General features: G+C 41.2%; 1 protein-coding gene across 3 annotated transcripts in view; it reads right to left on the bottom strand.

The window, feature by feature from the left end:
* Nucleotides 1-19,042, bottom strand: part of CPNE8 (copine 8) — a 267,087-nt gene that overhangs the window by 235,377 nt on the left and 12,668 nt on the right. The window contains exon 2 of one of the 3 annotated variants that reach the window (XM_069584637.1): nt 8,640-8,685. The exons of the other annotated variants lie outside the window; for them this stretch is intronic. The gene's annotated coding sequence lies outside the window, so the exon portion shown is untranslated. The remainder of the gene's footprint in view (nt 1-8,639; nt 8,686-19,042) is intronic. 3 annotated transcript variants of the gene reach the window in all.

Genomic DNA, 19,042 nt, shown 5'->3' with positions numbered 1-19,042 from the left:
ACCCACCTCAGGGCTGTGGACACTTACAAACTAAAAGTAAGGGGATGGTAGAAGGTACTTCATTCAAATGTAAATCATAAGAAAGCTGGAGTAACAGTACTCATATGAGACAAAATATACTTTAAAACAAAGACTGTTATAAAAGACAAAGAAGGACATTACATAATGATTAAGGGTTCAATCCAAGAAGAAGATATAACAATTATAAATCCAAATTTACCCAAAATAGGAGCACCTCAGTATGTAACGTAAATACTAATAAACATAAAGGACAAAATCAACAATAACACAATAATAGTGGGAAACTTTACCACTTTCATTAATGGACAGATAATTCAGAAAGAAAATCAATAAGGAAACACAAGCCTTAAATGACACTTTAGATGAGTTGGACTTAACTGATATTTATAGAGCTTTCCATCCAAAAGCAGCAAAATACACAGTCTTCTCAAATGATCATGGAGCATTCTCCAAGACTGACCACAAGCTGGGCCACAGGGAAAGCTTTGGTAAATTTGAAAAAATCAAAATCATATCAAGCATGTTTTCTGACCACAATTCTATGAGATTAGAAATAAATTGCAAGAAAAAAAAAAAAAAAACCTCTAAGAAACACAAACATGTGGCAGCTACACAATATGAAACTAAACAACCACTGGATCACTGAAGAAATCGAAAAAGAAATTTAAAAATTACCTAGAGACAAACGAAAATGAAAGCACAACAGTCCAACACTTATGGGATGCAGCAAAAGCGGTTCTAATCAGGTTCCCTGACTTCAGAGTATACTACAGAGCCACAGTTGTCACGACAGTATGGTCCTGGCACAAAAACAGAAATACAGATCAATGGAACAGGATAGAAAACCCAGAAATAAGCCCATGCATCTATGGTCAATTAATCAATGACAAAGGAGGCAAGACAATGTTGGAAAAACAGTCTCTTTAACATATAGTGCAAGGGTAAAAATATAGTGCACATATAGTGTACAAGTAAAAAAAATGAAATCAAATAATTCCTTAACTCCATACACAAAAATAAGCTCAAAATGGACTAAAGACCTAAATGTGAGACTGAACACTACAAAATTCCTAGAGGAAAACAGAAGCAGAACAATCTCTGACATAAATCACAACAATATCTTTTTTGATCCATCTCCATAATAATGGAAATGAAATCAAAATTTTTTTAAAAAAAGGATCTACTTAAACCCAAAAACTTTTGCACAGCAAAGGAAACAACAACCCACAGACTGGGAGAAAATATTTGCAACAGATGTGACTGATAAGGGATTGGTCTCCAAAATTTACAAACAGCTTATGATGATAGCATCAAAACAAACAGCCCATTCAAAAAATGGGCAGAATACCAGAATAGACATTTCTCTAAAGAGGACATAAAGATGGCCAACAGGCACATGAAAACATCATTAGGCACATATTTAACATCACTAGATACTACAGAAATGTAAATCAAAACTACAATGAGATATCACCTCACATTGGTGAAAATGCCTATCATCAACAAATCCACAAATAACAAATTTATAGAGGATGTGGATGGATGGGAACTCTCTTGCACTATTGGTGGGAATGTTAACTGGTACAGATACTATAGAGAAAAGTATGGAAATTCCTTAAAAAACTAAATATATAGGTACCATATGACCCTGCAATCCCACTTGTGGGTATATATCTATAGAAAAACATGGCCCAAAATATACATGCACCCTAGTGTTCCTTTCAGTACTGTTTACAAGAGCCAAAACATGGAAGCAACCTAGATGTACATCGACAGAACAGCCATTAAAATAAACGAAATAATGTATTTGCAGCAACATGGACAAAGCTAGTGGAGGTGATGGAATTCCAGTTGACCTATTTCAAATCCTGAAAGATGATGCTGTCAAAGTGCTGCACTCAATATGCCAGCAAATTTGGAAAACTCAGCAGTGGCCACAGGACTGGAAAAGGTCAGTTTTCATTCCAATCCCAAAGAAAGGCAATGCCAAAGAAGGCTCAAACTACCACACAATTGCACTCATCTCACACGCTAGTGAAGCAATGCTCAAAATTGTCCAAGCCAGACTTCAGCAGTACGTAAACCATGAACTTCCTGATGTTCAAGCTGGTTTTAGAAAAGGTAGAGGAACCAGAGATCAAATTGCCAACATCCACTGGATCATGGAAAAAGCAAGAAAGTTCCAGAAAAACATCTATTTCTGCTTTATTGACTATGCCAAAGCCTTTGACTGTGTGGATCACAATAAACTGTGGAAAATTCTGAAAGAGATGGGAAGACCAGACCACCTGACCTGCCTCTTGAGAAACCTGTATGCAGGTCAGGAAGCAACAGTTAGAACTGAACATGGAACAACAGACTGGTTCCAAATAGGAAAAGACGTACATCAAGGCTGTATATTGTCACCCTGCTTATTTAACTTCTATGCAGAGTACATCATGAGAAATGCTGGACTGGAAGAAACACAAGCTGGAATCAAGATTGCCAGGAGAAATATGAATAACCTCAGAAATGCAGATGACACCACCCTTATGGCAGACAGTGAAGAGGAACTAAAGAGCCTCTTGATGAAAGTGAAAGAAGAGAGTGAAAAAAGATGGTTTAAAACTCAACATTCCAAAAACAAAGATCATGGCATCTGATCCCATCACTTCAAGGCAAACAGATGGGGAAACAATGGAAACAGTGGGAGACTTTATTTTCTGGGGCTCCAAAATCACTGCAGATGGTGACTGCAACCATGAAATAAAAGGATGCTTGCTTCTTGGAAGAAAAGCTATGACTAACCTAGACAGCTTATTAAAAAGCAGAGACATTACTTTGCCAACAAACGTCCATCTAGTCAAAGCTATGGTTTCTCCAGTAGTCATGTACGGATGTGAAAGTTGGACTGTAAAGAAAGCTGAGCGCCAAAGGATTGATGCTTTTGAACTGTGGTGTTAGAGAAGATTCTTGAGAGTCCCTTGGACTTCAAGGAGATTCAACCAGTGAATCCTAAAGGAAATCAGCCCTGAATATTCACTGGAAGGACTGATATTGAAGCTGAAACTCCAATACTTTGGTTACCTGATGCGAAGAGCTGACTCATTGGAAAAGACCCTGACGCTATGAAAGACTGAAGGGAGGAGGAGAAGCTGATGACAGAGGATGAGATGATTTGGTGGCATTGCTGATGTGATGGACATGAGTTTGAATAGGCTCTGGGAGTTGGTAACGGAGAGGGAACGGCGTGCTGCAGTCCATGGGGTCTCAAATAGTCAGACACTACTGAGTGACTGAACTGAACTTATGGGAAATGTAGTGTGAGAACTCAAAGAAGGAAAATTATTTCCAGTTTCAGAAATCCAGTAGAACATCATGAGTTACCCTTGATAAGCAAGGATAGGTACAGAAATTGCCAGGAAGAAGGTGAAGTCTCACCCCAAAGGAAAGTACCTACAATAGCAGGAAGTGAGAGTACACACAAGAGATTTGGCGTTTAGCGAATACTCCACTTTTGCGAGACCTCATGTCTGAGACATGACTGGAAGGGGATATGTGGTCAGGATGAGGAAAGATTTTGAACAGCATGTTAAGGTGCTAGAATCCCATTCTGTAAGCAAAGGGGAAACACTTGAAAGTTTCTGTAAAGAAAAATCACACAATTCAATGTTTGCTTGAGAAGCTGACTACACAACATGTGAAAAATAGATCAAAGACATGAATTCTGTTGTCACAGAGAATAATTCAGAAAACATTTTAATAGTCTGGGGTCAGGTGACAACTTCCTGAACAAGAATGGTGGCCACAGAAATAGAAAGGGTTTCAGTGACCGATCAGTCAGTAAATCAAAAGTTAACAATAAAAAAAAGTAATAGTTTACAAGCCACATTTACTTTACTTCAAAAGTTAACTATTGCATTTTTTTCCCACAAAGCCCAGATACTCCCTCAAAAGCCCTCCTAGGTGCAACTTCAGGGAGCCAGTATTTACTAACAACTAACCAGTTAACACAAGATTGAATATATTTGTCTTCTCCACCATAAGCCCTAGATTTGGCACAGAGATATAAATGGTGAGGGGAGAGAGAAAATGGTAACATATTTCAAAAGTAAATTGCAAAAAGGTACAGATATCTATTAATATCAAACATTCATTTTCATGATGAAGCAAGCTAGCTGTAGATCCCTATTGAGAGGAAAAACTAGAACAGCAACAACAGAACTTGGCATCCCTGAGGGAGAATATTAAGTAAAATGAGGACTCTGAAGTAGAAAGTAGTTAACATTCTTCTCAATCTACCAAAATATTCCTCTAAAAACTCAGACACTAGAATTAGAGCCTAAGTTTTCAAATGTGCATTGATGATCACATTTCCTTAAAACAGAGCATGTTTACACTTTATTTCAAGGTTCTCTTCTGGCTGATGCCCCCAAGTGGCTCACACTGTAAAGAATATGCTTGCAATGCAGGAGACCTGGGTTCATCCCCTGGGGAGATCCCCTGGAGGAGTGAAATGCTACCCGCTCCAGTATTCTGGCCTGGAGAATTCCATGGACTGAGTAGCCCGGTGAGCTGTCTGATACATGGGATCACAAAGAGTCAGACAGGACTGAGTGACTAAACCACACAATTTCCCACATCTAAAATTACAGATGCTATTATTATTAAGCATGTGATATTATTATTATTAATTATTAAGTTCCAGGTGACATATCAAATCAACTAGAAAATGAATTCAACCTTCCATGGGAACAAATGCCCAAGAAGTGGTAAGATTGTCAAAGGTCATAAAACCAGTGTCAGAGACATAATGAAAACTCAGAGATTTCCACTGTAATGGCTGACATATTCTGTGAGGAAACAAAGTCATATAAAGGACATTAAAATGGCAAAATGACTTAAGTGAAACAAAGAAACTGAAACCATTTAATTTAAATTATGAGGCAAATTTTGCAGTTGCTGTTCAGTTCTTCAGTTACTTAGTTGTGTCCAACTATTTGCAACCCCATGGACTGTAGCATGCCAGGCTTCCTTGTTCTTCACCATCTCCTGGAGCTTGCTCAAACTCATATCCATTGAGTCAGTGATGCCATCAAACTATCCTGTCCTCTGTCATCCCATTCTCCTCCTTCCTTCAATCATTCCCAGCATCAGGGTCTTTATAATGAGTCGGCTCTTCACATGAGGTAGTCAAAGTATTGGAGCTTCAGGATCAGTCCTCCTAATGAATATTCTTGACTGATTTCTTTTGAGATTGACTGGTTTGATCTCCTTGCAGTCCAAGGGACTCTCAAGAATCTTCTGTGACACCACAATTCAAAAGCATCAATTGTTCAGCACTCAGCCTTATATATGGCCCAGCTCTCACACCCATACATGACTACTGGAAAAACCACAGCTTTGACTAGGCAGGCATTTGTTGGCAAAGTAATGTCTGTGCTTTTTAATAAGCTGTCTAGGTTAGTCATAGCTTTTCTTCCAAGGAGCAAGCATCTTAATTTCATGGCTGCAGTCACCATCCACAGTGATTTTTTGAGCCCAGGAAAATAAAGTCTCTCACTGTTTCTATTGTTTCCCCATCTATTTGCCATGAAGTAATGGGACCAGAAGCCATGATCTTGTTTTTGTTTTTCTTTTTTTAATGTTGAGTTTTACACCAGCTTTTTCCCTCTCCTCTTTCACCTTCATCAAGAGGCTCTTTAGTTCCTCTTTGCTTTCTGCATAAGGGTGGTATCATCTGCATATCTGAGGTTATTGATGTTTCTCCCAGCAATGTTGATTCCAGCTTGTGCTTCATCCAGCCTGGCATTTTGCATGATGTTTTCTGTATACAAGCTAAATAAGCAGGGTGATAATATACAGCCTTGACATGCTCCTTTCCCAATTAGAAGGGAATGGTAAACCACTTTAGCATTCTTGCTTTGAGAACCCCATGATGCAAATATCAAGTTGAAAATCAATCTTTTTGCTAAAAGTATATTTCAAGCTTCACTACAAATATAAATTTATTTTTAAAATATGCTGTGAGGTCTATTGGATCTTAGCTCCTCAACCAGGGGTTATTCCAAGCCCACTGAATTGGGATGGCAGAGTCCTAACCACTGGTAAGCCAGAGAAGTCCCCAAATATATTTTTCAATTTACTAACTGAACTTACCATTAAGAAAAGCTTTTAATAATAACTTAATATTGATGATGTATTGTCTCCCAATGCCTACCAAAACCCATTAGATGAAACCACCAGCATAAAAATCAATCACAACCAATTTTCTTAATATTTCTGCTTTCACGATTAATTTGAAAGTTGAGATAATCAAGGAAAGTCAGAAAATAAGCTATGTTCAAAATAGCTTTAGGTCATTTAGAAGTGCTTAGTAAATAAATGTATTATTTCTGATACAATTCTGAAGTTTCACCCTACTAGCTCTCTCTCTAGCTTTTATATTCTTTGCTTTATAGCAGAGAAACATGAAAACTGACAGAAGACATTAAAGAGGAACAACTGAGCTTTCAATTACCCAGGAAACCATAATAATATGCTACTCCCTTCATGGGAGTTCATTTAGATTTTTTTAAAAAAAGTTTGTAAGAATGCTCACAGAGTAATAAGAGTAATACACATTGAGGAATAAATTTCTCAAAATGATTCTAAAATCACCATTATGCTAACTAAGGCTGAGAAATGTGTTATTTTTAACCAGTTATGACAATATAAACATATCTGGTTCACTACATTCTCTAATAACATTTAAGATCATTTTTAATAAAACTGGAGAAGAAAATGGCAACTCACTGCAGTATTGTTGCCTGGTAAATCCCATGGACAGAGGAGTCTGGCAGGCTACAGTCCATGGGGTCACAAGAGTTGGATATGACTGAGCAACTAAACCACCACTACCACCTTAACAAAACTAATGCATCACTTGTTATTTATTATATTTGTTGTTGTTGTTCAATCTTTCAGTCGTGTCTGACTCCCTGTGACCCCATGGACTGCAGCACACCAGGCTTCCCTCTCCTTCACCATCTCCCAGAGTTTACTCAAACTTATGTCCATTGAGTCAGTGATGCCATCCAACCATCTCTTTCTCTGTTGCCTCCTTCTCTTCCTGCCCTCAAACTTTCCCAGCATCAGGGTCTTTTCCAAGGAGTCAGCTATGCATCAGGTGGACAAAGTATTGGGGCTTCAGCATCAGTCCTTCCAATAAATATTCAGGGTTGATTTCCTTTAGGATTGACTGATTTGATCTTTTTGCAGTGCAAAGGACTCCAAAGAGTGCAAATGCATCAAATTGTTCAGCACTCAGGCTTCTTTAGGGTCTAACTCTCACATCCGTATATGACTACTGAAAAAATCATAGATTTGACTAGATGGACCTCTGTTGGCAAAGTGATGTCTAAGTTTCTTATAGCTTTTCTTCCAAGGAGCAAGCGCCTTTTAATTTCACGGCTGCAATCACCATCCAAAGTTATTTTTGAGCCCAAGAAAATAAACTCTGTACTTATTATATACATATTATAAATATATATATAGTGTATGTGTATATACATTATATATATATATACACACACACACACATAGAGACTCAAAGAAAGAGAGCAGCTAACTAGCAAAGTAGAAAACACTGACTTTATAAACTCATGTTACAACTCAGTCATAATACTATAGTGACATTCTCAAAATCAATTCTGAAGAACAACTCAATTAATATCCCTACACTTTTCATTTGCCCACTCCATCACCTTTCTCCAGTCTTTAGCTTTCATCTCACCCTGCCTTTTGGTTTCCAGTTAAATAGTCCTCTCCTTACTTAATTTCTCCTTCATTAGGTAACTCAGCAGTGAAAAAGGTAAGAATCAATACTTGGAAAATAAAGCTCAAATTGTCAAAGTTTGCCACTCATTTGAATTGTTCTCCCCATAGTCTTACTAAATGATGATGGAAAAAATACAAAAGAATTCCATACACCCCTTTGTGATAATATTGATAATCATCTACTATAATGATTTCTCCCAGCTTTGTGGTTTCTCTTCAGTCATCAACACTTAAATTCTGATAGGAAGCACCTCCACCCTTAAATCATAAAATAAAGATATTATAGCCATACTTTTAAAATGAAAAGTCAAGCTAAAATCAAAGGGGAGAGTGACCAAGAGAGTGAAGTAGAAAGACCCTGAGCTCATCTCTCACAAGCACACCAAAATCACAACTATCTGTAAAACGGACATTGATTTAAAAAAGAAGAAAAAAAGACTGGAGCCTAGCAGAAAGGATTTTCTAGAGCTAAAGACATAAAGAAGGAACTACAGTGAGATAGGTATGAGGGGCAGACTTGTGATATAATCGAATGCCGTCCCCCATGGGTGTACAATCCACAAACTGGAGAATAATTACATTGCAGGGGGTCTCCCAAAGGAGTGAGAGTCCTGAGCACCTGGTGTGGGGCTCCAGCACTAGGAAAATGAGCTCCCAGTGCCTTTGTCTATGAAAGGCAGTGGGGTTTTTAATTTCATTAGTCCTATAGGAATGGGAGAACAGAGATCTCATTTTTAAAAGGCAAACACAAAATCTCACTTGCACTGGGACCCGTATAAGAGTATAAGCAGTATCTTGATAAGACACTGGACCAGACCTACCTGCTGGTCTTGAGGAGTCTCCTGGAGAGGTGGTGGGCAGCCGTGGCTAAATGGGAGACAGACATGGGTGACACACATATTAGGGAACATTCAACCAGATGAATACTTCTGGAGGTGGACCTTTTAGATCATTAACAAGATGACCTGGCCTCATCCAAGAGCTTATAGGCTCCAGTGCAGAGACACCTCAGGTTGAAGCAACTAACTGGGTAGAAACATAGCCACACCCGCCCATCAACAGTTAGGATATCTAAAGGCTTCCTGAGCCCACAGCTCCCTACAGACATGCCCCTAGATACCACCCTGCCTATATGAGGGCCAACGCCCAGCTCCACCCACTGATGTGCAGGCACTGTCCCTCTTTCAAGACAACCTGCACAAGCCTCTAGATCAGCCTCACTCACCAAGGGGCAGATGTAAGAATCAAGAAAACTATGACCCCATAACACAAGCCAGACCCTACCCTAGAACCAGCTGGTCCCTGACCCTTCCCAATAGCAGACCAATATGACCTTTAGTACACCCAAGACCACATACCCAGCTATGTTAAGAACTGACCCTCCCCAACCAATGACCTGAAATGAGCTCTGGGATCCCTGGGCCCTGAAGTCAGACTCCAGAAAGTGGCCCTGCCTGCTAGCACTAACCCCATAATCTGGCTTCAGCTGCCAGTGGTGGGCCCCAGAGTTTGTGGGACCATGACTCCGCCCATTAGTGAGCCAGCAGTAGCCCAAGGACCTCCTAGAGTTCTGAAACCCAGTCACTCTGTGACCACAGCAGCCAGCAGCACCTGCACAAGGCAGGATCTGGCAACCAATCAGACTAGGGTCCAACCAAGCCTACCAGACTACCCACATGGCCTATGTTCTCTCCAAAGTTTTATTAACTTTCATCTCAGGTTCAAAGGATCTGTTAAGAAAATAAACCACTTGTTAATAAACAATTCTAATATTTAATAGAGAATTATCTAACTTACTTTCAATAAACAATCATTAAAAGGAAAGAGAAACAGAACAGCAGATAACATCACCAAATTGTATTTTGACCAACATCTAGAACTCAAACAGCACTGGGAAATAAATCCCTGTGTCACAGCAATCTGGAGTTCTAATTGGGAAAGGTGCTGGGAAGCACATCCCCTCCACAGGTGAGACCTCAAAATTGCAGTTTGAGGATTCCCATTTATAATCTCAGGCCTCAAAATGATATCCTCATTAACTTGTGAGCAAATTGCAGCTCTGGTTTCATGTTAATGCTGTTTGCTTTGCTTTGTAAATCTTGGAGTGTTGTTAAACCTCTTGAATGGTTGGCAAGACCCCCTCCAGGGTCTCAACAATCTCAAGATCCTTCCCTTATCTTCTCTATGGTGCCATGTTGCTTGTACTCACAGCAGGCACTCAGTCAGGGCAGTATCCAGGCAGGTGAGAAGCAAGGTCAGAGGCCTGCTCTACTTTCTTTGTCTCTGAAGTCTGAACAAGACAATCTCCATCTAATTTCCCTAATAGCCTGCCATAACAGAAGAATCTATGCAGCATTGTCCCTAGAACATATACCTTGGGCAATAAGAGAGTAGATCACTGGGATACACTGGATGTCTCCTAGACAGGGCCACTTTTTCAAGGTCAAGAAACATAACTAACATACCACAGATTCAAAAATAAAAATAACAACTTAGACAAAATGGGCAGCAGAGGGATAAAGTTCAGACAAAGAAACAGGATAAAATTTCAGAATAATAACTAAATGAAGTGGAAATAAGTCAATCAACCTGAGGCAGAGTTCAGAGTAATGATCATAAAAATGTTCGAAAAACTTGAGAGTAGAGGCATAGAGCAAGAAGTTAGAGATTCTCAACAAAGAATTCAGTTCAGTTCAGTTCAGTCGCTCAGTTGTGTCCGATTCTTTGCGACCCCATGAATCACTATGGATGGAGGTTCGTGACATTGTACCTGAGACAGGGATCAAGACCATTCCCACGGAAAATAAATGCAAAAAAGCAAAATGGCTGTCTGAGGAGGCCTTACAAATAGCTGTGAAAAGAAGAGAAGCAAAAAGCAAAGGAGAAAGGGACCTCTGAATGCAGAGGTCCATGGAATAGCAAGGAGAGATAAGAAAGCCTTTCTCAGTGACCAATGCAAAGAAATAGAGGAAAACAACAGAATGGGAGAGACTAGAGACCTCTTCAAGAAAATTTAGAGACATCAAGGGAACATTTCATGCAAAGATGGGCTCGATAAAGAGCAGAAATGATATGGACCTAACAGAAGCAGAAGATATTAAGAAGAGGTGGCAAGAATACACAGAGGAACTATACAAAAAAGAAATTCACAACCCAGATAACTACAATGATGTGATCATCCTCCTAGAGCCAGACATCTTGGAATATGAAGTCAAGTGAGCCTTAGAAAGCATCACTACGAACAAAGCTAGTGGAGGTGATGAAATTCCAGTTGACCTATTTCAAATCCTGAAAGATGATGCTCTGAAAGTGCTGCACTCAATATGCCAGCAAATTTGGACAACTCAGCAATGGCCACAGGACTGGAAAACGTCAGTTTTCATTCCAATCCCAAAGAAAGGCAATGCCAAAGAATCCTCAAACAAAGAATTAGAAAATACAAAAGACAACCAAACAGAGATAAAGAACACAATAACTGAAATGAAAAGTACACCAGTGAAAGTCACTCAGTTGTGCCAGGTTCCTCTGTCAATGAAATTCTCCAGGCAAGAATACTGGAGAATACTGGAGTGGGTTGCCATTCCTTTCTCCAGGGGATCTTCCTGACCCAGAGATTAACCCAGGTCTCCCACATTGCAGGCAGATTCTTTACTGTTTGAGCCACTAGGGAAGCCCTATTGCCTGTATGGCACATTGCAATATATTGATAAGAAACTGAGATAAGACTAACAGTTATTGAGTTCCTTTTAGTGACTATAAAATGCTAGGCATTTTATAGACTTTACTTCATTAACTGCCCCAATAATCCTACTAATTTGGTTTTTAAGCATTTCAATTTTACTGATTAGGAAATAAGATTCCAGAAGTTGAAATGTTATCAAAAATAACAACACAAAAAGTGATAAAAATGAGATTTAAAGATACCTTCTGACCCCTAAATCCATTTTCTTGCTGTTTCACTCTGCTGCCCCAAATTCTCATTAATCTTTAAGTGCAACTTACTCATGGGAATGAAAGCATTTAGAAAGGTACAGCAAGAAGTTTATACTTGGCTCTGTTTATTTAAAGAGGAATAGGGAGAAACAACCAAAAGAAGCTATTAAAATCCCCCTGAGAAGATAGCTTATCAATAACTTCAGCTCTAGAAAATTATTCCCTAGAAAAAAAGAATGTACTCATGTGCTTATAACTAAGAATGCTCATCTGAAGCACATTTTGAACAGTAACTTTTGGAAAATAAGAGATAAGTTAAATAAATATGGTATACCCAAATAACAGACTACAACACAGGTATAGAGGGTTGTATTTGCAAAAAAACCTAATAACATCTTCATGACATAAAATTAATAGAAAAGTGCAAAAGATAAATTGTATAGAATTATAGTATAATCCCACTATACAATGTGTGTGAACATACACATAATTACACATACAGAGGGAGAGAGTATAAATGTGATGCTACAAATGACCGTATGTGGTTGGACCACACTGGCTCCATTTTGTCAGCTCCATCTTAAGCCCCTAGGTCCACTCCCTTCTCTTCCATCCACTGAACTTTATGGAGTTGAGTTGCCTGCTTTGTTTTTTGGTCTCAAAGTTCCTTCTCATTTTGGGAGATATTATTCAATGTCTCAGCCTCCCAACAACTGGCAAGCCAGCCAGAGACCAAAAATGAAACAGGCATGAGTAAAGAAATTGTTTTGAGGGAAAGCCCATTGTCAGTGGTGGAAATCCCAAGATGGCCAACCTCCTCCATGTGGGGATATCTTGCCAAGTTTGGAATGCTCCCGATAGGCACATGAGTTTGAGGACACCGTGAAAACACCAAAAGAGTTACTAGACATTCTAACCAAAACAATAGGGAAAAAGGAACTAAGGTGTGAAAGTAGGTAGGTTATGCCCTCTGCTTTGGGTCCTGAGACTGATAGAGAAAATGAGCTCCAGCTCAGGTAGGAACTAGAAAAATCTAAAGAAGCTCTGGCATAAGAATAAGATCCACAAGTGGCTTGTTCTTCTAGTTGGGATCTACTACCAAAAAGGTATAACAACAAGAACACCTGGAAGCTATGCTAAAAATGCAAGGGTAGCACCTGTATTTGGGCTTCCCTGGTGGCTCAGATGGTAAAGAATCCTCCTGAAGTGCAGGAGACCCAGGCTCAACCCCTGGGTCGGGAAGATCCCCTGGAGAAGGGAATGGTTACCCACTCCAGTATTCTTGCCTGGAGAATCCCATGGACAGAAGAGCCTGGTGGGCTATAGTCCATGGGGTCGCCAAGAGTTGGACACCACTGAGCAACTAAGCACACGTACAGCACCTGTATTCACCAAGAAAGTGAACACAGGAAGGCCAGAATCCCGAATAGTGGATCCACGGTATAATGATTCCTCTGAGTAGGAAGATAAAATTGTTGAAGAAAAGATGACCTAAGGGTTCACTCCCTCATTTAAACAAAGACTAAGGTAACTTGTGAATCAATAAGAGATAATAAATAGCCAAAAGATGAGGAAATACTCCTCTGCAGAAGTAGCTGAGTTGACATTAGGTTCAAAAAGAGACCAGGCAAGAAGTACCTGCATGGCAACTGCCTATGTGACAAGGATGGAGACAATATCATACTAAATGACCCAGAGATGTCCAAATAGCCTCAGTGAAAGAATAGCCAGTCCTGAGATAAAGGTCATATGCTGCTGGAATGAGACAAACTGAGAATGGGTAGCTGAACTGGTTACTTGAATTAGGACTCAGGTAAAACTCCAATAGAAGAATTATGACTTCATTAGAGAATTCGGAATGAGACATGGTATATATGCAGAAAACTTTAAGGGCCAGATAAATAGCTATCTACAGCAGGTATGAAGGATTTCAGGCTTCTTTGGTAGCTCAGGTGGTAAAGGATCCACCAGCAATGCAGGAAACTCTGGTTCAATTCCTGGATCAGGAAGATCCCCAGAAGAAGGAACAGGCTACCCATCCCAATATCCTTGGGCTTCCTTGGTGGCTCAGATGATAAAGAATCTGCCTGCAATGCAAGAGACCTGGGTTCAACCCCTGGCTTGGGAAGATCCCCTGGAGAAGGACATGGAAACTCACTCCAGTATTCTTGCCTGGAGGAGCCTGGTAGGCTACAGTCCCCGGGGTCACAAAGAGTCGGACATGACTGAGCGACTAAGCACACACACATGACGGATTGCATCTTACAGTCTTGCTCCTGGTGTTTGGTGTGGCAGCTTATTATCAGTCCTGGCACCAATGGCCAGTAGCTCTGATAGCTGCAATTATAGCAGATTTCAGTGAAACAGAGAAAGTCCACCACCAGGGAAATATAAAATAATTTAAAAAAAGAAATAAAGGTGAAACAAACAAAGGATGGGGAAAAAACAGAGAAAGGACCAACACAGCTGACATGGAAACAAATTTGGTAGGATTATTAGCAGCAAGGACTCCAAAGAAGACACTGATAAACCACAAATTCAGTCCTGTTATCTTTGCAGAAAGCCTTAAAAAACAGTTCACTCCTATGTCTACTGACCATAAACGTGTGGCAATGTGTCCCAGAGTCCCATAACTGGAAGTAGAACCCCAGAGTAGATTCCCTATATGCAGAGTAACCAGGAGTTGGGACAATGTTGCCCTCTACTTTGTGTGGTGGGAAGTGACTGGAGGCTCCAAGTGGAATTGATGATTTATTGACTGATTTACTGAGCAGAAACAAAAAAGCGCTGTAGACACCACAGCTGAGTAGACCTTCAGTTCAGTTCAGTTGCTCAGTCGTGTCCAACTCTTTGCAGCCCCATGGACTGCAGCGTGCCAGGCCTCCCTGTCCATCACCAACTCCTAGAGCTTGCTCAAACTCATGTCCATCGAGTCAGTGATGCCATCCAACCTCCTCATCCTCTTTTCTTTCCAAAGGACTCTCAAGAGTCTTCTTCAGCACCACAGTTCAAATGCATCAGCTCTTCAGCGCTCTGCCTTCTTTATTGTCACATCTGTGCATGATTACTGGAAAGACCACAACTTTGACCATATGGATCTTTGTCGACAAAGTGATGTCTCTGCTTTTTAACACACTGTCTTGGTTTGTCATAGCTTTCTGGCCAAGAAGTAATCACCTTCTGATTTCATGGCTGCTGTCACCATCTGCAGTGATTTTAGAGCCCAAGGAGAGGAAATCTATCACTGCTGCCACCTTTTCGCCTTTTATTTTCCATGAAGTGATGGGGCCAGATGCCATGATCTTAGTTTAATATTGAGTTTTAAGTCAGCTTTCTCACTCTTCTCCTTCACCCTCATCAAGAGGTGCTTTAGTTCCTCCTCGATTTCTGCCTTAGAGTGGTATCATACGCGTACTTGAGCTTGTTGATATTTCTCCTGACAATCTTGATTCCAGCTTCTAACTCTTCCAGCCTGGCATCTCATATGACATACTCTGCATATAAGTTAAATAAACAGGGTGAAAATAAACAGCCTTGTTGTACTCCTTTCTCAATCCTGAACCCTGTTGCCATACAGGGTTCTAACTGCTGATTCTTGACCAGTGTTGTTTCATTCATGTGGAGGTCTCCAATATTGCTGCTATCTTACAACAGCTCTCCTCTGCACTAAAAACTTTCCATTGTGTGCTTGACCTGTGTAATCCTTTTTATCAACATTCCTTTGGGTGCTAGCTTTCAAGATTAATTTGTCTTCATCTGGGTTGAGAGGCAGTGAACCTTTTAGGCGTTGCCTCAGGGTTATTTACAGTCCTATCATTTGTTATAGTTTGGTCAGTCAGGACCTAGAAATCTGGTGAATGTCCCACCCTGAATTGGAATTATTTCATTAGATTGATGTCACTATGTTAACCTGTGATGACTTGTCCCTTCTCTCCCATACTGCTGCCTTTTTATAGACACATTTACAGAACCAAAGATGGGAAGTAAACATTGACAAGATCCAGGGACCCAGGTAGTAAGTAAAGTTTTGGGGAGTTATTTGGTCAGGTAAGACAAAAATTATCCCAGCCTCGGTTATCAATAAAACCCAAGCCTTAGCCACACCAGCCAGTCAAGGAATTACAATCCTTTCTGGGATCACCGGAATGTGATCCTTTCATACTGTATTTGGCACAAATAATTTGGCTCCTACAGTACTCTCTGGGCTTCCCTGACAGCTCAGTTGGTAAAGAATCTGCTTGCCATGCAGGAGACTGTGGTTCGATTCCTGAGTCAGGAAGATTCACTGGAGAAGGGATAGGCTACCCACTCCAGTATTCTTGGTCTTCCCTGGTGGCTCAGAAAGAATTCACTTGCGTTGTGGGAGACCTGGGCTTGATCCTTGGGTTGGGAAGATCCCCTGGAGAAGGGAAAGGCTACCCACTTCAGTATTCTGGCCTGGAGAATTCTGTGGACTGTATAGTCCATGGGGTCGCAAAGAGTTGGGCGCAACTGAGCGACATTCTCTTCACATAGTACTCTCTGGTTAGAAAGGGACAAAAATGGGATTAGGGCATCCACCATTAGGAAGCCTTTGAAAAGGCCAAAATTGTAGTAAAAGAAGTTCAAGCACTGGGCATATGTATATGGAATGCTGCCTGTGCATTAGATGTAAACTTGTACCTAGAAAGTTTTGGCTAGGGTCTGTGGGAAAGGCAGGAGTGGAAACGCATCCCACTAGGATTTTAGTCTCAGTTGTGGAAGGGACCCCACGTGAAGTAAAGTTCTATTGTAAAACAGCTCCTGATAGTCGTCCTGGCCCTGCAGCAAACAGGCCTCACCATCGACTTATTCAGTTCAGTTCAGTCGCTCAGTCGTGTCCAACTCTTTGCAACCCCATGAATCGCAGGATGCCAGGCCTCCCTGTCATTCACCAACTCCCCGAGTTTACTCAAACTCATGTCCATTGAGTCGGTGACACCATCCAGCCATCTCATCCTCTGTTGTCCCCTTCTCCTCCTGCCCCCAATCCCTCCCAGCATCAGAGTCTTTTCCAATGAGTCAATTCTTCGCATGAGGTGGCCAAAGTGTTGGAGTTTCAGCTTTAGCATCAGTCCTTCCAATGAACACCCAGGACTGATCTCAATTTATTAGTGTATGTTCAAACTTTACTGCCAGTAAGTAAATGGATTAAAAACATGCTTCTTAAACCAAAAAGTAACTGTGCGCAAGTAAGCACACTGCAAAAGTGGCACCCGTACCTGCAACAAGGTAATGTGCACAATTCAAATCTGCTGTCTACGGAATTACATTCCATCTTTGGGCCAGTGTCTTTCATGCATCATATTGCCCCTCAGACACCACCCATCTCTCCCCTTCTCAGCCAAGTCAAAAAGAGAATTAGGACTCCTTCCATCCTGAGACATGCTTCACAATGGCAGCAGTCAAGGCAATACCTGCACTTGGCCCACCGCAGCAGCTCTCCTGGATTTCAGTGTCACTTGGTTTGAAGAAGACATTAAGCACAGCAGGCAATGGGCTAAGCTGAGGGTAGTAAGGACTATGGTAACTCAGGAATCTATGCCCTTCTACACAAACACAGACAGATGGACTGTGCGAAGGGTCTGACCACGTGGATGCCACAACATATCAGAAAAGTTGGACTATCTTGTGACAGCCCCCGTGGGGAGCTGACCCATGGAGGGACATATGGGATGTGCGCACACGACTCAGTGCTGCCATCAAGGTAAGACACATCTCTGTATATTCTCCAACTACACTACCTGGGAACCACAAAGCAGACACCTTAGCCAAGCCAGGAGCTGTTCTCCTGGAAGACTTAAAGACTTCCCTGGATATGGCACAGTGGCTTCACTGAAAACCGACAGACACTGAGGCCCCAAAACCACCTGGGAGATAGCCAAGAGGTTCCACCTTTACATCAAATACACTGACGGGCAGGCATTTGACAGGGACTGCCCCACTGTAGCTTGTGGTGACAACCCTTGAGACATATTCCTGGTCACATCAGATTAGCCACTAGCCCAGTGACCAGATGATAAGTGGACTATACCAACCCCTTGCCTTTATCAGAAGGATACAAGTGTGATTGACCTGTGCAGATACAGAGACCTGACTAATACAAGCTGTTCCCAGTAAAAGAGCAAACCAGAAGGCCACTATTAGGGGCTTGACCAAGTTAGAAAGTATGTACTGGGTCCACATGTATATAGATAGCCACCAAGGGATCTATATCACTGGGCATGATGTAAAGGAATGGGCTGAAGCCCATGAGGTTTCATCGACCTTCCATATGCCATATAACCCAAGAGATGCAGGGTTGGTAGAAAGAACTGAAATAGACATTGAAGAAGCTTTCTCCAGATGAGTCTTTCAGAGGCTATCTTGACTACTATTAGAGGCCATCTGGCTGTTAAATGCCAAACCACAGCAGGCCACATGTCTGCTTCTGAGAGGCTGACTGTACCTATTCTACCAACTAGATCCTTAAAATTTCAAGTGTTAGAAGAAGGACTGAGACCTATCCAGTGGGATGCAGGTCTTATCCTAGGAGTGCCACAGAACCTCCTACCTGGGAAGATTATTTTAGATTGGAGATGTAATGGAGTACCCCTCACATGGGGTTTGGTATTCTTTTACCTTGGGGACAAGGGCTAGGCTAGGCCTTAACATAGTAATTACTCAATCTTTCTGTCTAAGAGAAGGCCCAGAATAATCAAGGTGATCTCCCATATAGAAATCAAATGGGAGACTGAAATAGGGCTTCTTTTATGGGCCCCTACTAAAGCCCCACATATAATATCTCCCTGCCTGGTTCTAATGTAAAGGGACAAAATGTCTGGTATTGTCCTTTGGGAAAAGTGCCAAAGTCCAGGGTGATCCTGGCTCATGGAGAACAAACTACAGAATACTTTCTGAATGAAGTTTGCCTTTCTTGCTATCTTTAAAAGGCCTTCCCCAGTGGCTCAGACAATAAAGAATCTGCCTGCAATGCAGAAGCTCCAGGTTCTGGGTCAGGAAGATCCCCTGGAGAAGGGAGTGACTATCTACTCCAGTATTTTTGCCTGGAGAATCCTATGAATAAAGGAGCCTGGTGGGGTTGCAAAGAGTCAGCATGGTTGAACAACTAAGGCAAGCACAACCTTTAAAACACTTATTATCCTTAGTGTTTTCCTTCTAGGATTAGTGCCACATAACTCCACTATTGCATTCCTGTCCTGGGCCACCACCTATGCTGACATCCACAATTGCTCTGACTTACAGGTATAGATTGCTGCCAATGTCCATTGCT

The sequence above is a fragment of the Ovis canadensis genome, chromosome 3, assembly GCF_042477335.2.
Source record: "Ovis canadensis isolate MfBH-ARS-UI-01 breed Bighorn chromosome 3, ARS-UI_OviCan_v2, whole genome shotgun sequence".
Taxonomy (NCBI): Eukaryota; Metazoa; Chordata; class Mammalia; order Artiodactyla; family Bovidae; genus Ovis; species Ovis canadensis.
This window is presented reverse-complemented; position numbering and strand designations above follow the sequence as displayed.